Raw genomic sequence first — 19,600 nt, forward strand, 5'->3', positions numbered from 1 at the left:
AGAGGTTTATTTATGGCAGAATGTAAGACAGACAACATTTTGGGTGGTGAAGCTAGGTAGAAGATGGATTGAGAAACCATCAAGGGAAGCATTTAGACATTCAATCAACAAATATTTGCTGAATACCTACTATGTGCTGAAACTGGGAATACAGCAGTGAGCAAAGTCTAGTGTGAAGAGAGAGAAAAAAAACCCTAAGTAGATGGGTAATATGACAGATGGCAATAAGATAAAAATAAGGGAGGTACTCCACAGAAGCTATACAAATGGCAAGGTACACACAAAAAGGTGCTCAACATCATTATTCATCTGGGAAAGGCAAACCAGAACCAAAATGAGACACCAAGTCACAGCTCTTAGGATTACTATGTTTTCAAAAACAGAAAATTATATGTGGTGATAAGGATGTGGAAAAATTGAAACCCTTTTGCATTCCTGGTGGGAATTACAATGTTATAGCTGCTATGGAAAATGGTATGGTGGTTCCTCAAAAAATTAAGGACATGGAAATTCCACTTTTAGGTATATACCTTAAAGAATTAAAAGCTGGGACTCAAACAGATATTTGTACACTACGTTCACAGCAGCATTATTCACCATAGCCAAAAGGTGGAAACAACCCACATGTTCATTGATAGATGAATGAATGAATACACATGTGGTCTACCCATATCATAAAATATTATCCAGTCTTAAGAAGGAAAAAAGTTCTATCACATTCCACAACCTGGATGAACCTTGAGGATTTTATGCTAAGACACAAAAAGGCAAATTCTGTATAATTCTGTCTATATGAGGTACTTAGAGTAGTCAAATTCATGGACACAGAGAGTGCCAGGGGAGAAGAGATGGGAAGTTAATGTTTCATGTGTGCAGTTTCAATTTGAGTTTGGGTGATGGCTGCACAACAATGTAAGTGTACATTTTAAATCGTTAAAATGGTAACTTTTATGTGTACTTTACCACAGTAATTCCTTTAAAGGAGTGAAAAATAGTGTTGGGCGAGGAGATGTTGTTTTATATGGGGAGGTCTTGGGAGGGTTCATTTATCAAGTGCTATTGGAGTAGAGATGTGTGTTCCAGGAGAAAGTAAATGGGGAGGGGCGGATACTATGCAGGGGACCAGGACCAAGCAAGGCCTTGCCCAGGCAGACACCATGGGGAGGGGGGTGAAGAGGAGGGACAGTTCCAGGAGGTGGAAGGTCTGTAGGAAGAAGGGGGAACTGGAGGACTCAAGGTCTCACAGAGTTCTGACTTGAGACTAGACTTAAAGAAGAGGGTGGATGGATCAGGGGCCCAGAATGAAGTAGACAGCCCCTCCACAGTTTACTTGGAGAGAGATTGATGAAGGGACTCTGCACACAGGTGTGGGTGGGGATATGAGAACGGAGCAATAAAGAATAGACTTATAACAGTGGGAACTATTACCACCTCTAGGCCTGAGGTGCCACAAGGAAGAAAAAAATGCCAGAAATGCCAGGACTTGGCCAGAAGACCTGGGGCTATTGGACCAGAGTTGGAGAGGAGCTCAGCAAGGGAATAAATACCTAACTTCTCTCTCCTCCCACCCTTCATTCTCCTGGTGATGCTTCTCCTCAGATGAATCCAACCAGAAGTCAAGAGCAAGGGAGCCTGGGGAACCTGTCTGCAGAGGTCAGCTTCCCAAGGCCCAGAGCAGGACAGAGATGGGTGGGGAAGAGACTCCGAGGAGCAAACAGAGAGAAGCCAGCACAGATGGTGATGCCATTCGTTGAAATGAGTAACACAAGGGAAGGAGCCCTTTTTAGAAAATTAGCAGGCCGATAGGGAAACCAGGATAGAGGTCTATTCCTCTGAGCCAGGGCCAGGGAGTGCAAGGGGTGAGAGTGCGCCGGGGCTCTGCATCTCATGTGTGGTAGAATAGATGGCCCAAGGAAGGTAGGAAAGCTTCTTCCAGCCAGCGTGCAGGGCCCTCTCTCCTCCCCTGAAGCAGCTCCCACTGTACAGCTGGGGGGTGGAGCAGGGGCTTCAAGAGGCAGATGAGGGGGAGGGCAGGAGGAGGTATGCCTAACTGGGGCAACGTATTCCTAGGCATAGTCTCAAACATAGGCCAGGGCTTGGCAGAAACCAAATCAGTGTGGTGAGGTTTAAACCAACTTGACTTAATTTAAGAAATGGGCTTCACTCGGAGAGGATACCCTCCCTGCACCTTCTCTGGCCTCCCCCACACCCTCTCCACACACCCAGCCACAGCTAACCAGGCAAGGAAAGGCCTGCAGGCCCTCCAGGGGCCCTTCCCCAGCCCTTGATCTGCTGACTCCCTGATCAGCCGGGCAAAAGGGGCAGCCCCTCCCAAACAGGGGAACAAGCACACTAGTGCTAGGCCAGCCCAAGGAAAACCCCAGCAGATGAAATATTCATGCAGCCAGAAGGCAGGAGACCAGCAGAGGACTCGCTGCTGGGGCTATGGGGCTGTGGTAATGGCAGTAGCAGCTGTAGCCCATCCCTCTCCCACATCCCAAGCTTTGTTCTGCAGACTGGGTTGGGCCTGCAGTATCAGGATCACACACACACACACACACACACACACACACGCACACACACACTGGAGATGCATGTGAGGGTGGGGTCAAGAAACTTGGGGGGAAAGGAGAGAGGAGAGGAGGAGGGCACACACCGACTCCAGACATGGACAGACAGACACACACAGTTATACATATAAACTGATGGGCACACATGCACATAAACCCACACAGACTCACAACAAACATACACTTGACCCAGGGATAACTCTCAATGTCATATAAATGCCTTCTTAAAAGCTGCCTCACTTGCCTCACCCTCGTCCCAGCCCTGCTCATGCCCACTCAGGTACTTCCAGCCCTGCTTGCCGGGGCAGGGAAGCTTCCAGGGGGACACCACTGGTGGGCTCCAAGCGAAGGCTTCCACGTTCCTGGCTGAATTTCTGCCTCTCAGCCAGCTCACTCAAGGAAAGGGAGGCGAGAGCCACAGAACAGACAGATCATCCAAAATCAGGAAAAGTAACCGAAGGGTGACTTGAACTCAGGACTCCAGACGCCCAACCAAACGAGCACTACGGAAGGTCCAGCGACTCCAGTCTCAAAATTCCTCTCCTCCATTGAGACGTCCTCCACCAGCAGCCCACCCGACCTCAGTCCGGCCACCAGGATGCACGATTAAAGGGGTGCTCTGGAGGCGATTCACTGGTGGACCCTCTTAGATATCTGCTGTGCAGTGTCCTAGCCAGAACTCAGCATCCCGAACTTCACTCCCGGTCCAAATAAATAACCTCCCTTGCTCCGGATGCCTCTCGGGTCTGGCGTGCCCCCACCCGCAAGGAGTGGAGCAGACGTCCCTGAGTGGAAATCCCCCAGTGCCCCATTTCTCGCCACTGCTGCGAAGTGGAAGGGCCTCCACACCTACAGAGGGCGCTGTGGGCGCCAGTCGCTCTGGCCGGCCGGCGGGCAGGGAGGCCGCCTCCATGGTGGTGCGCTGTCCAGCATTTCAGCAATCGGCGGCGGCGGCGGTGGCGGCGGCAGCGCCCGCGAGGAGACCGAGGGCGCGGGGCTGTGGAGACCCGCGGAGCTGCCCTGCCCAGCTGAGGAGGCGGCCCGGAGGCAGTCTGGACAAGCGGGGCGGGAGAGCCTGGCTCGAGCGGCCGGGGGAGCGCGGCAGTCAGCAGGGAGGTGAGAGCCCCTGGTGGGGCGGGGGCATTTCCCAGAGGGGCTGGGGCGGGGTTGAACCTCGGGCCTCCCTAGCTGGGCTGGGGAGCTCAGAGTCTGCAGGCCCCCTAACAGACGGTAGGTTGGGGGACTGCTGGAGTGTTTGGTCGGGGATGCGAGGCACCTGGAGAACAGAGATGAGGAACGTTGTTCATTTCACAGAGAGGAATGGAGAAAGTGAGAACCCTGCGGGGTCACGGACAGACTCCTCTGGGTATAAATGACCATGGCCTGCCCATGAGAATGCTGGAGAGCCCTCCAACTGCAGTCCAATTGCCCTCCCTCAACTGAGGAGTAAGACCTGCTCCCGGGGGAAGGGAGAGACCCTGTGGAGATGCTAGTCACTGGGAGTGGTGGAGGGACCAGGCCCCCGTCTGAATGCTCGGCTTCTGTCCAGCAGGGAGTAGCCCCTTTCTCACCTGCCCATAAGCCCCCGGGAAGGCAGGAGCTGGCAATGAGAACTGGGTCTCCAACAGGATGGCATTTACCCTCACACTGGGAAGAGGATGGGGGACATCGAAGTGAAAATAGCCACTAAGAGTTTAGTGGGGTTCTCTCTGGGCTCTCTGGGTGCTCAAGGAGAGTTTCTGGAGCTCAGAGTGGGCCTAAACCCAGAGCAAATCCCTGGTAAAAAGGAGATATGAGAGAAGAGACGCAGCCTCTGTCGTGCATCCTCCTCCCCCTCCCTCTCAGGGCTCCTGCCTGGACAGTGCTGAAGCCTCCTGCAGTTCCTGCTCCTGACAGCAGGTTCATGGTGGGGAAGGATTTGGGGGAGAGCAAGAGAAGGGCAGCCAGTTCTGGCCTGGGACTCCAATGCCTGTGCTCTATCTTAGCCACAACTTCTCACTCCCCTGAGACCTCGTTCACTCACCCACTTCTGGCAACAGGGGGCCTGTGCTGGTCTTTTGTCCTAAGTCCAGAGAAAAGGCAGACACTTTGATGGAGAGCAGGACAGGAGCTGGAGAATTTCTCTGTCAAGGGGGCATCTTAAGGTTGTGTTCCCAGCATATGCCAGATTCTTCTCCAGCCCAAAATAGGACCAAACTGGCTAGGAAATTGCTCCCACATAACGCCATCTTCTTGGTTCCTTAATTTCATACCCCATCCCACTCTCCTGTAAAGAGTGAGGGGTGAGGGGTGAGGGAGGAATTCTTGAAGTGTGACCAAAGACTTGATTGGATTTTAAGAGGTGGGGGTGGATAGGTTTGGAGTCATGGATTTTGATCTCTGAGAGACATGGGTTCAAATTTAAGTTATGTGACTTCAAAAGCTGCTTAACTTTTCTGAGCCTGTTTCCTGATTTGTGAAACAAGTATAGTGTTAATAGCATCTACTTTGCTGTTCAAAGAAATAATCCAGATAATGGATGGGAAACTATTTTTAAGCTGTAAAATACTGGGCAAGTGTTAGTCAATTGAATGCAAGTAAGAATTTCTTAAGAAGGAGCTGGATAAAGGTGGGAAAGTTTTTAGCATGTCTAAAGCACATCTTTCTGTTCCCAGGGGATGTGGGCATTGGTTGAGGGCCTGACACCAGCTCCATGCTAGGCACAATGCTACGTTTGACTCAGTAAATCCTGACAAAAACTTCCCAAGGCAGCCATCATTGCCCCTATTTCACAGCTGAGACAGGAGACTTGACTGACTTTCCCAAGGTCATGAAGCCACACAAGCTGTCTTCCCTAGGACAGAAGTGGAGCTGATGACCTGTCCCAGTCCCTTGATATCAAAGCTCAGTTCAGTGTCAGTTTCTTGACTCATGCTGCCAGCTTTCCAGGTGGGGAGCCTGAGGCATATGGGTGAAGGTGTGCAGTGCGGGAAGGAGCTGACTCCCTCAAGGTCGCTGGGATATTTGGAGGTGGAATGTGCTTTGAACTGGCCAGCTGGGTGCCCCCACCTCAATCCACCCCTGCCACTGTCATTCATGCCTGCCAAAGGAGGAGTCTGGGTCTGACAGGCCCATCTGCTCACTGCTGCACCCATTTCTTACCTCCTCAGCCTGCCAGGTTCTTGCTGACCTGGGCAAGCTGGTGACTGCCAGTTTCTTTCTGAAGCAGTTAGTCCTCACCCCTGAGATGGGGCCTTGGTCACGAGCAACTGCCTCATGGCTGTCCTGTGCCTCCTCTACTGACGTTCCCCTTCCTCTGCCGCTTCCTACTGCCTTCAGGGGCAGAATCAAGCTCCTCCTGTCCCAGCAGTCAGCCTGGGGCTCTGCTGAGGAGATGGGAGGAGCCCACCCTCTTCTTTACCTCCTATACGCACTCTGAGCCCCTGCCATAGACCTGTCACTTCACATACATTATCTCATTTCACGTTCACATAACCTGGTACATTTCATCCTCATAACCTGGTCCTTTTCACAGAGGAGCAGAACAAGGCTTGGAAGCGATGTGACTTCCCCAAGGTCATGGAGCAAAGTCTTGGAGCAACCCTAGCCCACTGCCTAAGGAGCCCAGTGTGGATTCCACACACCACTGTGTCATCAATTCCCCAGGTTCCCCGGGGGAGGGTCAACCAGAGCACCGTGGGCCAGTGGGAGTTGGAGGGTGGCATGTGGTGGAGGTGACTAAAGGGCTCTGGGACAGGAGTCCAAAGACTTTCTTCCTGGGCCCATCTCTGACCCTGGCTTCTTGTATGACCTTGAACAGGTCTCTTTCTTCTCTGGGCCTCAGTGTCCTCAACCACAAAATGGTAGGTCTTGAGTAGATGACCCCAAAGGTCCTGCTAGCACCAAGATTTTTAAATCTCTCTGCTCTATAAATCTGTACATTGGATCCTGTGGTTCCATCTGCAGAAATAGAAGTCACCTCCAGGGTTTCAAGGTTTGATTTATTCATTGGAGCTGAGATTTAAAATGTACCCATCCCTCCCACCTATAAACTTGAGGTTTTAACTTAAGGGAGAAAACATGACTTAGGCCCATAACTCGTCTGGACATTCCAGCCAGAGCCTTCTGGCCCAGGATTTGAGATGACCTGCAGGTTCACTGACGATGCCCTGCACACACCTCCCAGAGTTGTTCGCCTGAGTCCAGGAGGCCCCAAGGCACATATGCACAGGCCCCTTGTCCAGGTGCAATGGTTGCGGCTTATTCGTGGAGTCTTGGGCACAGGGAGGGATTTTGCAGCTGTTGCTCTAAAGATAGGACGCAGGGCCCTGCAGAGGGGGAGGGTCGATATGATAACTAGTCCAGGCGCAGTGGTGAGGGGCAGCCAGATAAGAAATGGAGAAGTTCCTTCTTAATTCCAATACCTGGGCTCAGTGAAAGGATGGGGAGCTCAGAGAGGGGAAGGGTTTAGTGAGGAAAGAAAGGACCAGAGAGAGTGCACACAGTGAGTGGATTCAGAGAGGAAGGGGATAGGAGGAACTCAATGAGGGAACAGAGAGATCAGTGAGAGGGTGGGAGGAGCAGAGGGGCCTATGACAGTGATGGGCTCATTAGAGACCCCAGCCTGACCCAGCCTAGATCCTCATAGTGGCTTAGTGCCTGCTGACACCTCTGGGTTTCTGCCCCCTCACCTTCCTCTGGGTCATGAGCCCAGGAGGGCACAGCTCCATCCCCAAAGGCCAAGTCCTGTTGATTCCATGTCATCCAGAATGGGGCTCTCAGGGGGCTTAGGCAGGTGTGCCAGTTCCAGGTTGCCCAGGCTGACTTTTAGCCTGGGAGAAAGACCTCAGGGGCCATGTGGGCCTTGGCTCCTGAGCAGCCCCAACCCCAGGAACTCCCACCCTGCCACCAAAAGCCAGCCGTCTGCAGCACCACTTCCTGGGCAGTGAGCCTGGCCTCAGTCTCCTGCCACTCCCACCCTGGCCTGCTGCCCACTGCAGAAGCTGCTCTGCCAGCTGGAGCTGGTGGGCAGTGCCATCGCTCCCTTAGCATCCTGCAGGGCCTGTGAGAGCCATGAGGCAGCCTGGACCCAGTGAACAGGACCTTGGGGTACAGGCAGCTTACTGCACTGGGGAGCTCTTGGCCTTCGTTTTCTAGCATTGAGTACGGCCTGTGGCTTTGAAACCTCTCCCCATAATGAGCCCCTTCCCACCACATTCCCCCGGACTCCGCAGGATGGAGACAGGTAAAAGTAAGTTTCATTGAAGTGCTTTGATTTTAAAAAAATGACACATCTTTATTGTACAAGATTTGGGAAGCGGAGAAAATAAGAATCATCAAGATACCTACGACCCAAAGAGAGCCACTGTGAACAAAGCAGGGGGGAGAATTCCCTTCCAGGATTCTGTCCCTGTGTTCATAGGTACTTAGAGTTAAATAACTGGGAAGATGCTGTTGGGGAAAATCTTCTTTTTTCACTCTATCATGAAAATTTTCTGATGTCTTTAAAGCTTCTTCAAAAAGCTTACAATTAATGGCCATATGAAGGCTGGGTATGGGCAGAGTTGCTTCCCAGGGAACCAGTGGAAGCTGCAGGGAGAACCTTGCCCCTCCCTTTCCCTCCTGAGTGGGGCACACCCTCAGGGGCTGCTGGCTGTGGTTTCCCTTGGAGAGGATGGCTATGGGGCTGTGACAGTGTCAGCCAGGGACTGAGGTGGGCCTGTGTCCTCAGTCCACCCGCTGTCAGTACAAAGGTGGGTAGGGTCAAGGCTCCTGGGGGAGGGGGAGCATAAGGGAGTCATACATCCCCTGAAGAGGGTGAGAGCCTGGATCCAACAAAACCTTAGAAGAAAGAGCTCAGTACTGGAAATCTGGCAACTGCTAATCTTCTGGGCTCCGATCTCACCTGGGCCCCAACCTCCACAATCAGGTCTTAATCTTCTCCTGTATATGGGCATACTGATACCTTCCTCCACGTGTGCCGTGAGAAGTGACTCAGGTGGTGGGTCTGAATGCCCCCGAGGAAGGAGAATACCCAGTGTGCTCCCCAGAGATGGTGGTCATGTGAGTGTGTGACTATACAATCAACATCTATCACTGCTTCCTATATTCTGGGCACAGTAGGAACACTGAGGACACCCTGACCTTGAGGAGCTCCCAGACTAGTGGAGAGAACTGACAGTGACGACCTATTGAGATTCTACTGGGACTAAGATGTCCACAGTGATGTGGCAGCCAAAGGAGGCTTCTGGGAGAGGGACATTGAAGTTGGACCTTGGAAAACAACAGGGAAGGTACCAGACAGAGCAGACACAGGCGTGGCACTCCAGAAAACAGCATGGGCAGCAGCACAAACGTCCTGGTGAACTAAGGGGACAATGAATGATCTAATGTAGTCATAGCACAGAGGGCATTCCTGGATCCAGGGGGAGTGGTGGTCTGGCTCAGGTCTATGAGGACCTTGAAAACCACTGTAAGAGCTGGGAATTTATTTGGAAATCAATGCGAGTCGTGGAAGGCTTTGGAGCAGTGTCATGAAACGGTCAGATGTGCACTTTAGGGAGCCTGCTATGGCTGCGTGTGGTGAGGGAAGGAGGAGGATGGAGATAAAGAGACCAAGGCCAGGGAGGAGGTGATGGCAGAGTGGGAGAGGGGACAGGTACCAGAGACACTCCTCTGGGAGATGTGACAGGGGTGTATGTGCACGTGCTCCAGGCTAGGTTCACTCAGGGAGAAAGGAAAACCCATGGGGCAAGGGCAGAATGAGAAGCGGGGCAGTCTGTCCTCCATGCCCATCCCAGCTGCTGGCACAGACTTCAGTATCAGACAGAGAACCCCAGGCTGGGGAGGGTAAGCTTCAGGACTGGCAGGGGAGCCCAGCCACCCCTTCTCCAAATAGGATGCCAGAGGGGGCTTCTGGGATTGTAAAGAAGCTGGGACACTCAGCAGGCCCTGCCTCCGCAGTCCTGTCTCCCCTCCTTGCTTGGCATGGTCTGACACATGCATCTTGATTCTTGTGACCCACCCATTATTATCCCCAGAACACCTCTCTTCTCTCTCCCTCTGTCCCTTTCTTCTCATACTTCAGAAAGCATAGATGGTCATTCATTCATTCATTCATTGAACATTTTATCAGCAGGTCCTCTGAACTGAAAAGCTCAATTATCATTGTCATCCCCAAACCCTGTAGGAGGCACTGGAGAAAGGGAAGAGCCAGCCTCAGTCTAGTGGGGAGCAAGGCCCATAACTGGTGGATGTTGTGGGATGGAATATGGGTTACGTGGGAGCATCCCTAGAGCTGCTGGGTATCTGTGGTGGCGGGAGGGTTGCCTGACCAGGTGACTTTGGAGCCAGTATTTACAGATGGGACCTCATAGGATGAGCACAGGTTTGCCAGGAGGAGAAGAAGGGGAAGAGCATTTCGTGCAGAGGGAACAGCATGAGCAGAACCATGGAGGAGGGAAGAGCACCAGGCACTTGTAGAAAAGTGTAGCTGGAGAATCAGGGCCTGGCCTGAAGGACAACGGACGAGGCTGGAGAGAGGTCTCAGGAAGGGCCTTATTGTTAGGTGGGGAGTCTAACCTTTCTTCTGTAGGTGGCAGAGAAACCAAGGGCTGTTTCCAGCAGGTAAGCACACAGCCAGAGCTGCTTTAGGAAGGTCACCCCTGAAGGGCGAGCATGATTTGGACAGATGGAGAGAAGAGGGGGGCCTGCAGAGTGCTTTCAGGACACAGGTCACATGGCCTGGGGCCTCTCCTTCTGCAGCTCCGCTCCTCCCAACCTGGGACATCCAGAACCGCAGCAGAGTACCTGCCTCAGCATTTCTAGAACATCCTATAAAAAGCAGATTTCTGGGACCCACCCGTCCCATTCAGAATCTGAGGGTGGGGCCTGGGGGTCTGTACTTTTTAAAGCTCCCAGGTGACTGTACATTTAGAGTTGAGAGTTGGTGCCTCATTGCTTTGCGCCTGCTGTTCCCTTTAGCTGGATCCCCTTCTTCCTCTTTTTCTACCTCCTTGAACTTCAGACTCTGCTCACATGTCTCTGTGCAATGCTCGTTCCGGGCCCTCTCCTCTGCATGCCCCCAAGTGCCTGGTTTGCCTTTCCATCTCGCTCAGTAATCAGCATGAACACTCATCTAGCATTTCCCACGTGCCAGCCACTGCTCTAGGGGTCTCATGTACTAACTCATGTAGTCCTCACAACGTCCTATGAAGGAGCCAGGTCACAGCAGAGGATACGGAGGTACCAGCATCACCCAGGCAAGATGTGGTAGGACCACAGAGGCTGCACAGACTACAAGTTCTTTAAGGGCAGGGACCCTGTGTCACTTGTGGTTGCAGGTCCCCAGTGCAAGCACAGGGCATGGCATGTGGGACGTGCTGAGTTTCCCCATCTGTAGGATGGGCTTAAGGATGACAGCTCCCCTCTAGGGCTGCTCTGCAGCTTGGGGAAGTCCTCAGTCTTAATGGGGTTGTAAACTGTGAGGTGTGTGGTCTGGGTGGGGCTGGTGAGAGGGTCCAGCAACAAAAGCCAGGATCCTCTCTGGGCTTTTAGGATGAGTTTCCCAGAAAGAAGGCCTTTTCCCCTAAGTTCAGCCTCTCCCATAGAATTCAGACCCTCTGACACTGGCCAGGGGCTGGGAGCAATCTCATGGCTGGGTTTGGTTAGACAACCTGGTGACAATTCTATGGGCTGACGGCAGAGCAAGGTGGCAGAAGCCCCAGCTGCAGAAGCAGCCCTCACTGCCAATCTGACCTTAAAGGGCTTGTGCCTTCCCAGAGCAAAGAGGGACCCCTCTCCCCATCATTAATGCCTCCCACCCACAATCCCTCAGGTTATTGTCAATGATGTTTTAATTAACTGCTTAATTAACTATTTAGGCTAATCAGATTAATTGACATTAATTGGCTACCATTTGTCAAGGACCCTGCAAAGCTGTGCCTCTCAGAGTTGAAGTGTGTGACGGGGGCTGGCAGGGGAGTCAGGGAGGAGCTGTCACTGTGCTGTGGAGCTGGGGGGAGCCGGTGGCAGGCAGCGGACACCGGGACTGCTGCCCAGGGCCTGTGCACCTCTCGGCGGTTCTCAGGGCTGGGCCCTTGGCAGCTGAGTTCTGGATCTTCACACTTTAGGAAGTGCATCACCTCTTCCTCTTCCTTAGTTGCAGAAAGAAAGAAAGAAAGAAAAAAAGAAAGAAAGAAAGAAAGAAAGAAAGAAAGAAAGAAAGAAAGGAAGGAAGGAAGGAAGGAAGGAAGGAAGGAAGGAAGAAAGAAAGAAAGAAAGAAAGAAAGAAAGAAAGAAAGAAAGAAAGAAAGAAAGAAAGAAAGAAAAAAGGTTTAATGAGGGACCAGAGGGAAGAGCCAGATACTTTCAATCCCAAATGGCTGTGAAGACCTCAGAGGGGGAGAGACATTAAAACCCTAAATCAGACATGAAATAAGTAGGTCACCACATAACAACTTCTGGGATGAAATGTGCATATTCAGTTTTAAAAAGAGGGTGGAGGAGCAGTATCAGGGAGATAAAATATGCAAAATATTAAACTGTGACAAAATGATCAGATTTCCATTATTTAGTCAATTACAGCCCCCAAAACTCATAGTACATTTTAATGCCTGTTTTAAAGCACAACTTACAGTTTTAAATTATAGCACTTGAAACAAAAAAGAAAAAAAAAACTACTATGAAATGCATCCTACGTTTTGGAAAAAGAAAAAAAAAAAGCCAACCCACTCAAAACTGGGAGTGTGAGTTTGTCTTCAGAGCCATTCTCTCAAGATTAAATGGCTTTCATATCTAGTCCAACACTGAGCTGGAAGTTGGTAGCCTGCAGTCTTATTTTGACTTTGTCACTGACCCCCTGAGGGTCCCCTCCCCTCTGATGAATCCCTGGCCTGTACTCCTGAGAGAGTGCTTACATGGAGCAGAGGAGGTGTGGATTTTTAATATTCTAGAGATGAATTCAAATGTGAGGGGAGAAAGGAGTTCATCTTAGTGAGAGGGTCAAGCTCCCAGAATGGGGAGCACTTCCTGGGCAGGTGGAGGGGCTCCCCACTTGGTGACATAGCTCTCTAGCTTGGTGTGAGAAAACCTGGAGAATGAATGTGGGGTCTCTCCCCCACCCCTTAACTGCCCTATCCTGCAGCCCCTGGGGGGAGGAAGGAACAGGAGAGACTGGAGGCTGTTGCCTAGCAACAAGAGGCGCATCTGGATCGATGAGAATGGCAGCTGAGGCTCCAGGCTCCAGCCCCCAGCCGGGCTCTCTTTGATCTCACCCGGCCCAGCAGAAACCTGGGGGGGATGCCCAGGGCAGCCTGCCTGATTAGAGCAGAGTCAATAGAGGGAATTTTCCATAATGAGACGGTGTAGGCAGTGGAGGCAGCTGCTCCTGGCTTCTCCTGTCACCAGCCCCAGTGGGTAGAAGGCGCTTATCTGACTGTCCCAGCACACCCTTCCTCCTGATAGCTCCTGGGGAGGCACATCACCCACAGCTTTGATTATTCTCAGTCTTGGACTGACAGGGACTCAGAACCCAGCCTTACCCTGGCCCCAGGCTCCTGACATGTCATCTGGATGAGGAAACTGAGGCACCAAGAGGAAAAGATATCTGGTTACAGAGCTTCTAGCTCATCTTACTTTTCCTCAGCCCAGCTCCCAGGTGTGAGCCTGGGAGGGCTGGGTCCTGATGAGGAGGAGACGGAGATGAAGGGGGTGATAGAAGCAGATGAGAGCATACGGGTTCCTCTGATTTAACTCCAGGGTCAGCATGGGAGGGTCCTTGGAGAGCATGGAGTCCTGACACGTAATTACGTGGCTCTCCCTAGGACACCTCACCAACACCATCTGGCTTGGACCCTCCCCAGGACACAGAGATCACCACCTCCGTGGGAGCCCATGCCATCAGACGCCCTTTCTCAGGCTCCCAGATCTACATTCTAGCTCAGACAGCAACAGGAAGCTGCTTGCTCCCTGACTGGATGGTTACAGCTCCCTGAAGGCCAACGAGGGCCCTGAATAGGAGCAGAATGGGCTGGGTGGGGGCAGGAATTTATTTGTTCCACTAGAGTGCAGGGAGGCTAAAATACTACTTGCTTATTTGGTGTCAGTATTGCTCTATACAGATCTGCCTACTGGGTGGAACTGGTCTGTATTATTTTCAATGATCAGTATTACGTGTTCTGCTCCATTCCACTGGCCTGTATATTACTGGTTTACTGTGGTTTGTGAGTTCCCCACCGTCTTCTGTTGATGTATCCAGTCTGATTGAGGCCGTCTATGGCCTGTCCTGGGCTCCAGTGGTCTGCACTGGTCTCACCTAGGTGGATGGCCTGTCCTGTGGGCCTCTCTGAGTAGCAGGTTCCTTGTCCCTGGGACCTGCCACTCGGATCCTCTGCTCTGGGAACCCAAATCAAAGCCAACAGGAACAGGAGGAACAGGGACCCTAGGCTGAGGGGCAGGCAAGTCCATCCTATCCCTTTAAAGATAGAACTGGACTCCAGGGCTTACAAAGTATATGACCATGTGACCCAGGCAAATGTCAACACACAAAGTCTAGGCATATTAAGAGCAGTAACTAGAGATCTTTCTCACTGAGGTCCCCAGAGATGGCAGTAATAAAACACAAGTAGTGAGCTCACTGTCAGTCCAAACACAGTCTGGGTTTCCACAAGCGTTCACAGATGGCTGCTTTGTGCCAAGTTCTATGCTGAGCATCAGGGACACGAAAATGGAAGCATCCCAGTCACTGCCCTTGGAGAGCGCTCACTAGGCCAGGGAGCTCACAGTCCCAATAGAACAGAGGTAAATGCTGAGAGTGGTAACCAGGGGGCTTAGGCTCCAGGAGCACAACAGATGTGTGTCCCCCAGTGGAGGTCACGGAAGGCTTCACCAAGGAGGTGATGCTTAAGCAGAGTCTTGTAGGATGAATGGAAGGGTAAGAGCATTCCAAGTAGAGGGACCAGCATAGACCAGTGTGTTCTTGGGTGGAGCAGAGTGCCGTGTGTCTGAGGCATATCAGGGGCTGGACAGGATGCCCAGGACCCAGGTGCCAGCTAAGTTACCTGGGCTTTCTCCTGTGGTCAGTGGGCTTGCCCGCCTTCCTTTGCCTGCCCTGGATCTCCCCTTTTGCTTCTGAGCACGTAGCCAGCCCCAACACCTCCATTCCGTAGCATAGACTGAGACTGCAGGGCAGGGGACAGCTCCAGCACAGGGCTGGGTAGAGGAGGGCAGGAGAGGACCAAGAGCACTGAGGCCCAGGCCCAGGATATGGTACCAGCACCCCTGTCGGCCAGGCTGCCTGGCCCTCCTGGAACCAGCACTCCATCATCCCAGCCAGCCCCAGCCTGGGGACTCTGGCCAAGGACTTCCTCCGGCTCCAACAGGGGCGGCAGGAAGCGCTGGCTGCTGAATAATTGAAAGGAAGGCTTTCAGCATTTCTCCCTCCCCCCTCCCCCACAGCATCTTCAGGAGGGTTGGGTAACAAGTAGCAGAGCCAGCATCTCCTGCCCTCCCCTCCTGAGAGAGTCCCCAGGAGGCAGAGAGGAAGCTCGCTTAGCTAACCCTCTCACTGCCAGCGGCCCAGCGCCTTCCTCCCAGGCCTCACCCTGCAGCATTTTCTTAGCAGTGAATACTGGTCCCCACCGGTCCATGTGGGTTGTTATCTGTGAAAAGTGACCTTGTTGGCCTACTAGTCTTCACAAGTTGGTACTGATTTGGAATGGTAAATTATCTACATAACCTGTTGTGGTTGATACTGATCTATATGTCCCACTGGTTAACCCATGCCTGTAGTGGTTTAGACTGGTTGGCATTGTGTATGGTAATACTAGCAACGGTATTTGGACATGGAACTTAGTAAGTGCCCTTAACTAAAGGGTTAATGCCCTCAACCCTAAGGGGGTTACTCATATTAACACCATTTTACAAATGAGGAAACAGCACGGAAGTTAGGAGTTAGGTCACCGTAGTGATTTGAACATAGGCTGGCTCTTCTGCCACTCGCTGATCTGCACATGTCCGTCTTGATTTTTTTTAATCGAGTCTATTTATTAATGCATTTCAAGTTTTATGTCTGCCTTAATTAATGGTGATCGAGTTAATGTGGAGTAAGGGTCACACCTCTCTCTAAAGGGTAAGGGCCAGCAAAAGTGAAGGCACCGGTTAGCAAAAGAGATCTTTCCAAAATGCAGATCTGATCATGGCCTCTCCAGCTCCACAGTCTTCTCTGGCTCCCTATTGCCTGCAAGGTACAGCCCTAGCTCCGCTGTCTCCTCCCAAGGTACAGCCCTAGCTCCGCTGTCTCCTCCCACCCACTGTGCTCAGCTGTGCAACAAGCCATGCTCTTCCCTCTTTCCTCATTAAGCTTTCTTCACACGTGCCCCACACTCTACCCGCGACATCCTTCCTCCCCGTCTTTGTCCCACCAGCTCCTACGTATACTCAAGACCTCTCCTCCAGGAAGGCCTCCTAACTATATTCCTTCTCTCACACACACCCTCTCAGTTAATGTCTCTACATGTCCGCCATTCCAGCACTTACCTTGCTACATTACAGGCATCACTGCTTCTCCCCCTATATCTTGCTCTTGCCCTCTGCTGGGCCCCAGAGTGCTCACTCGCTGAATAGCTGTGACATGAGGGCTTGACCTGCCCCTAGAGCTGAGGGGCTTTCACCCCATCCTGTGGCCTTTACCCCCATGCCAACCCACCCTCCTGGGCCGGGAGCATGGGGAAGGCTTTCAGGGTGTTGTAGCCACTGGGCTGGAGAGGCTCATGGAGTCTGGAGAAGGTCCCCACAGGGAAGGGTGGGGTTGACAGGAGAGCCCCTCCCCCCGGTGCTCAGGAAACACATCGGTGTCACAGGTACTGCATGGCTTCAGTGTCAGGGACTGAGGTGGGGTGACACCCTGAGCTTCCTCGGACACAGTGAGATGGGTGTTCTTTCCCAGCTTGGATAAATGTCTTGACAAACCATTGTTGTTGCACACTCATTTTTACAAAGACCTGGACTTAGTTTCACAACCTAGGTATGTGGTTTCATGTGTGTTTGTCAGTTCCATCATGTTTCTGACAGTTACAAAGAATTCTTTTCCTACAGGAAATTCAAGAAGCATGTCCCTCTCCATCCTCTCTCTCACGCTGGGCTTTTTCTCTGGAAGGCCTCACACTGTGCTCACAGCCCCCACCTCAAAGAAGGCAGCTCCCCACCATGATTCCTCTCCACCCTGGTCCACTTGGCCCCAGGGCTGCACCCTGCCTGCCCTTGCCCTTAGCCTGTGCTGCCCCCCACCTGGACTTTCCCTTCCTTACAAGGAGCAATTCGTCTTCCAAAGGGCCAGTTCAAACCCATGGCCTTTGTGAGGCCTTCCCTGACCTTCCCAGGCCAAGCAGACTTTCCCCGGTCTCATATTTACTACCCAGCGCCAAGCCAGGGTGCAGGGAGGGGTGTAACTAGGGTCTGTCTTCATAACAAGCTTGTCACTGAACGAATGAACGATCCCACCACGCTGTGAGGTCAGGAGTATTGTCCTCATTTCACAGATGAGAAAACTGAGGCTCTGGAGGTTTAATGACGTTTCCTGGTCACCCAGGTAGAACCAAAATTCAAGCTCAAGTCCTCTGACTCCAAATCCAGTGCTCCTTGTCCACCCACCCCACACCTGGCTTTCCTGGGCCCGTAGCAAGAATGTGGTTATATTGTGTGTGACTGGGGATCGAGAGCTTACTTAAAGCTCTGGGAACCTGTACGTTTGAGGGTGTGGAGGCCTTGAGTCCTGGCATCATCAATGGGGAGGGAGGTGTCGTGTCTGGCAGGTGGAGGCAGGGAAAGGGGCCCCCAGGTCAGTGAGTGCTGCCCCCTGGTGAGAGAGGCTTCTGAGCCTTCAGAACAAAGGGGGCCCCTAGGTGGGTGCCACTGGTGCTGGAGGCTGATGCCCTGGGAGTGAGGTGGGGAGGGGAGGAGTTTGCTGAGGCCAGCCATAGGGTAGTGGCCCATGTCACCTCAGCAGGCTCCTCAAAATGACCTCTACCTCCTGCCCTGAGCTCCTGCTTCTGCTCTCTCTTCCCTCCACAATCAGCAACCTGTTCACTCTCCCGTCTCAGTCTCCAACTATGTAATGACAGTTCCCAAATCAGGCCCGAGCTCAGCCTCCCGAGTGCCAGACCCATGATCTGAGGCTCCTGGACATCTCCCCCTGGATGACTAGGGACTCCACCAAGTCCAAAACAGGACAGTCACCACTGACAAATAATAACGAACATTGGTACCATGTATGAGATATCCACTGCATGCTAAGCACTGTGGTACCATTTCACATGTATTCATCCTTTACAACAAACCTCTCGGGAGGGTGCTGTTATTAGTTCTATTTTACAGGCAAGGAAACTGAGGCACAGAATTTAAGGCACATGACAAGGTCACTCAGATTATGAGTTCCCAAAGAGCATAGCCCTGTCTCTGCCTCAAACCAGAGTTCCCCAAGGCAAGGCCCAGTCTCCCCCTCAGACACATATGTCGTCCACTGCTCCCTCTCCCAGACCCAGCCAGGTCACTACCGATCTGAGCGAGCATCTCACCCTTCTGAGCCCAGGATGAGTGATGATCTCATTAGCTGGGAGGCTCCGTGCCTGTCAGCAGACTGGACACTGCAGTACAGATGGACTGTTTCACCTTCAATTAATCTCTACCAGCAGGGCTGGACTTGCAGGTACCAGCAGCCAAACTGTTCCATCCTGTCTCAGCCAGGTCTACTCAAGGGACCAGGCTTGGGTCTGGGAGTAGAAGGAATGCCCAGGGACTCAGCCATGAGGCTTGTAAATTAGAGGGCTGGCTCTTTAACCACTCAGATCTGCAGGACTTAATCTGCACATGGGTTTGGCTGGCCCAGCCCCTGGGCTTGCCCTTGGGACCTGACCCAGTGCTGGAGACAGCCTCAGGGCGGAGCTCTGGGGGGTGGCAGCAGTGGCTATAGAAGCAGGAAGGAGGGGGGCTGAAGGCTTGGCAGTACACATTTATAGTTACCTAGATTTCCAGACTAGGAAAGGACCTGTGGGGTCTCTGAGTCCAGCCCCGCTCCCTGCATTGGCCAGTGGGGAAACAAGAGTCCAGAGAGGGGAAGAGACTTCTTCAGGTCCAACAGCCAATTAGCAGTAGAGAAAAGACTTCTCATTTGCTGCCCTGCCTCCAAAGAGACTGTGTCAGTGTCCCCAGGGACCTTGGCAAGTTAGGGTCAGGGTTAGGGTTATGGCTCTAGATGTCATCTCTGCCTGCTTGACCCCCACAAGCCCCTCACCCTCAACACACCTTTAATCTGCCCTCCACGTTCCCCATCACAGTAAATGGCTGTACAATCTACCTGGTCACTCAAGTCAGCTCATCCACATCCAGTCACATCCTGCCGAGTCTATTTCTTGAATTCTATTCAGGCCTCACCTGCTCTGGTGTCCCTGCCTCCAGCCCCTCCCACCCCTTTTGGGAATCCTGCCCTGACCAACCAGGCAAAGCTGCAGACACTACACCTGATAACTATTGGTTTCCCAAGCCAGACTGCGAGCTCCCAGATAGCCAGGGTGGACTCTTGTTCATCTCCAAATCCTCAGCCTTTCATAGGGTGAGGCCCAGAGCAGACGTTGGGTGAGTGTTTGGGTGAATATAATATCTATCTCCTGCTTGAACAGTCTCTGTAATGGGGAACTCACTCATCCTGGGACGAACTGAACTGCTTAGTTTTGTTTTGTTTTTAATTAAGATTTGATTGTTGGGGGGGGGGTCTTTTATGGACTTAGCTGAAGTCCACTCTAGGTGACTTCCCCCAAGGAATTTGGCTTTGTCTTCTGGGACGAAGGCCAACAGGGGGTGAGTCTCTGAAGGGGACAGAATGATAGCGGGAGAGATTGGCTAGGACCTTGTTCCTCTCAGTGTGGTCAAAGGTCAGCATTTGAGAACTTGTGAGAAATTCGAATTCTCAGACACTACCCCAGATCTACTGAGTCAGAAACTCAGGGTGGGGCCCGGCCCGCTGGTTTCAACAAGCCCTCCAGGTGACTCTGAGGCCT

The sequence above is a fragment of the Myotis lucifugus genome, unplaced genomic scaffold (assembly GCF_000147115.1).
Source record: "Myotis lucifugus unplaced genomic scaffold, Myoluc2.0 scaffold_45, whole genome shotgun sequence".
NCBI lineage: Eukaryota > Metazoa > Chordata > Mammalia > Chiroptera > Vespertilionidae > Myotis > Myotis lucifugus.